Here is a 3,974-nt window from a genome sequence, read left to right as displayed (position 1 = left end):
GACAGAATAGCACTTACTACTTATTATTACTTCAGTGCTGAATTTTTCACTTGTACTCTCAAAAATTCAAATCCATACCCTTTGATATAAATCTTGCCTATCTTTTCCATTAATGACTCAGCATTTCACTCTCTCTTTCTCTCTCTCTCTCTCACTCTTTGACTTTCCTAGCAAATCTCAGCCCTTACTATAACTAAATGTTTATGGACTTCTTGGCTGCAACTGAAAAGCTGAATATTGCTAAAAAAAAAAAAAAAAAAAAAAAGTGATATAAATATACTGAATGGATTTTCTTAAATATTAAGACAAACTTCAAAAAGTACTCAAAATTTCTAAGCAATCTCTTTATATTCCTGTAATAATATCAGTTTTTTTCTAATACAATTTCAAATCTCCTCTTCTTTCTCCAACATTTCCTAAAGACTCTTCATTCTTTGATGATGACTTTACCGAATATTTCATGTATAAAAATAACCGCTACTAAAGAAAAAAATCTGTCCTTTATCAATTTTACCATCTCACGTACATGTGTACTTAAATACCCTGTACTTCCCATTGAAATAATAAAGGAATTTTAATTGGCCACTCTGCCACTGAAGCCCTGGTGCCAAAAAGTTTTGCCTTCTCAAAGATGTAGCTGTTACACTTTTGTTTGTCTCTCCTGCTTCTTCAGTTCCTGCCATTTACTGAGTCATTCCATCAGAATAAAACCAGGTTTAATGTATCAAATCATTTTTTAAAAAATCTCCCATTGCCTTGTTTTACCAGCTACTGCATCATTCTCCTACATTAATTACTACCCAGCAATACTTCTTCAAATATGGTTTGTACATCCATGTCTGCCATTATCACCTCTAAAGACTCCAAGACATTTATGCTTCTACTGCAGCAAAATAGTTTGCATCGACATCTACTTTGTCTTCATCTTACCAAATTCTCAACAGCATTTAGCCTTCTTTCCTGCTTGAAACACTTTCTACTTTAGATTTCTATGGCATCATAGTTTTTCTTCTACATCACCACTGCTTCTTCTCAATCTCCTTTCTTGGATTCTCTTTCTATATCAGACTTTTAAATGTGACAATGTTCTGAATCATTTCCCCTCACTAGGCGCTACTAGTCGATCACATGATTTTGATAACATTTATATATGAGTAAATCTTAAATTTGTATTTTTCAACAAGGCACTTTTCTCTGAACACCAAAACTGCCTTCTTGATAAATCTGCTTTGGTTTGTAACGATACTTTCAACTCAACACGGCCAAAATTGAACAGTTAAGATGGTTTTCCAACCATCTCAATCCCTCCTTAACCGTTACATAGCAATGGCATACATTTCCTGACCCCTTTTCTCCACACCCAACATTAACCCCATCAGCCATTCCTGTTTTCTCAACATATAAATTTCTATCACAAATCCACCCACTTCTTACCATGTCTGTTATTAGTCTAAGCCACCTTATCTTTCACTCAAAGACCTGCAGCAGGCTTGAAATTGATCATTTTGCTTCTAATCCTTCCCCCATCAGTCTGTTCTCCCCAAAGCACCCAGCGTATGCTTTCAAAAGATCAAGTAGAATATTCTAACTCTCTTGATTAAAGCCTTTCCAACCACTTTCCATTATGCTTCATAAAATCAACAAGCTTTATCATAGCCTTCCACATGGCCTTACTTGATCTGCCTGTACTTCTGCTCTCCTCCTCAGTAACAGTGTTCTAGTCACACTTGTCTTTATTTCATCTCAAGGCATTCACGTTTGCTGCTTCTTCTACTTGGAATGCCCTTCTCTCAGATGTTCTCCTGGCTATTCTCCTCACAACTCAAATGTACCATCTTCACAGAGGCCATCCCTACTGAGTTAACTAAGATGCTGCCTCCCATGTTCCCCTGCCTGTCCAGTCATTCACTTAATCAAAACCACCTTCACACTCACTCACTGCCATGAAATCTTCATAACAAATTTCAGTATTCTAAATTGTCTTAATTATGCATTGACTTGGGATTTACTGACTGTCTTCTCCTTACAGAACATAATTTACGTTGGACATGGACTTTTCACAGTTACTGCATTTTTCCCAGCACGCCCAGATCAGTGCCTGTCATATGGTAGACAATGAATGCTTGTGTAATGGTTAACTGACTCTTTTAACCTGACCACATATAATCTGTTTTTCCTGATTGTGTCATCATCATCATCACCATCATTACTCTCATTACTATTTTTTTATTTTAAAAAAGACACATTTATTCGGCATCATGATCAGACTACTACATTTGGCAATCAGCAGCATAGATGCAAAAACAAAAAACAAACAAACAAACAAAATTAAAACCCTTTGTTGGAATACTTTAGACTTTCCCCAGAATGAGAACTCAAATAATCTTTTATATAATTAGTCACAAATATAATCCTCGAGTATTTTTCCCCCATAAACATGAGTATTTGTCTAAAACATGTCTTCTTTGTAGCAGCTAGGCCCTGCCTCCACTATGCTTGGCTGAGTTCATGAACCTGTTGTAACCTGTAGCTTCCTTATCACTTCTCTGGTTCTCCTCTCCTGCTAAGCTTTGTTTCATCTTTGTTTCCTGGCAGTAATTAAAATTTTCTGCTCCTTCCATAGCTACTGCTGCTACTGGAACCATCATAGCCACCTTGGTTTCATGATTTGGCAAAGTATTGGCCTTCACTAACATAGGGGTCAGAGATTCTGTCTCCAAAATTTCCTTCTTTCATGAGTCCAAAATTTGAAGACTGATTGTTGTAATTGCCAAATTCATTGTAGCTTCCACCACCTCTGAAATTGCTTCCACTAACACCACCAAAGCTGCCTCTGCCTCCATTGTTATAGCTGTCACAGCTGACGCTCCCGCCATAACCACTGCCCTGGTTTCCATAACCCTGTCCACCACTTCCACAGCCTCTGCTTCCTCCAGACTCACCAGGGCTGCCTCCTCCATCACCACAATCCTTACCAAATCCATTATAGCCATCCCCACTGCCACCATATTCACTGCCACCACGGCTGCCACCAAAGCCACTATGACCACTAAAGTTTCCTCCATGACCAAAGTTGTCATTCCCACCAAAACCACCTCCATGACCGCCACCAAAGTTTCCAGAACCACTTCGACCTCTTTGGCTGGATGAAGCACTACCCATCTCTTTCTTTGGCAGGGCTTTCCTAACTTCACAGCTGTGGCCAGTCACAGTATGGTGTTTCTGGATGACAGTCTTATCCACTGAATCACGGTCACCAATGGTTACAAAGTCACAGCTCCTTTTCTTGCCACTGCCTCTGTCCATCATGATGTCAGTCACTTCAATTCTTCCATACTGTTCAAAATAATCTCTTAGGTAATGTCCTTCAGTGTCTTCTTTAATGCCACCAGCATATATCTTTTTCGCAGGTAAGTGGCCACCTGGTTTTTGAGAATCTTCTCTTGAGACAGCTCTCTTTGGTTCCACAACTCTTCCATCCACCTTGTGTGGCTTTGCATTCATGGGTGCATCCACCTCCTCCACAGTGGCATATATGACAAACCCACAGTCCCTGCAGCACTTGGTGTTTGCAGTTCTCATTACCACACAGTCCCTGAGCCTTCCCCATTGCTCAAAACGGCTCCTCCCACTCCAATCGGTTGTTTTAAAGCTGAACCTTCTAGTGAAGAGCTTCTGCAGCTGTTTTGACTCTGACTGCCTTAGCCATGATTTCAGGGAAGAGAGACTTTTACGATGCTTCCTTGGCAGCATCCACGGGCAGCATTACTATTATTTCAACTCTAATTTTCTGTAGAAAAAAAATGTGCATTCAGGTATTGATTAGCCAAGCCATTGTGTTAGAACTCAACACAACATAGGTAAATAATATGGTTTCTGTCCTCAAAGAATTTATAGCCTGGAGGACGACATAGGAATTAAGGAGAAAATTATAGGATAATCTTTTTATTTTATGAATAGATATACCAGATATT

The 3,974-nt window shown here is 39.1% G+C and overlaps 1 pseudogene; it reads right to left on the bottom strand.

Annotated features, from left to right (window-relative positions):
- Positions 1–2,556: 2,556 nt before the first annotated feature.
- LOC103228583 (heterogeneous nuclear ribonucleoprotein A1 pseudogene) lies at positions 2,557–3,753 on the bottom strand (annotated as a pseudogene).
- Positions 3,754–3,974: the final 221 nt, after the last annotated feature.

This window comes from Chlorocebus sabaeus, chromosome 22 (genome assembly GCF_047675955.1).
Source record: "Chlorocebus sabaeus isolate Y175 chromosome 22, mChlSab1.0.hap1, whole genome shotgun sequence".
In the NCBI taxonomy this organism is placed as follows: domain Eukaryota; kingdom Metazoa; phylum Chordata; class Mammalia; order Primates; family Cercopithecidae; genus Chlorocebus; species Chlorocebus sabaeus.
Note: the sequence above shows the minus strand (reverse complement) of the source record. Positions and strands in the feature narration are given on the sequence as shown.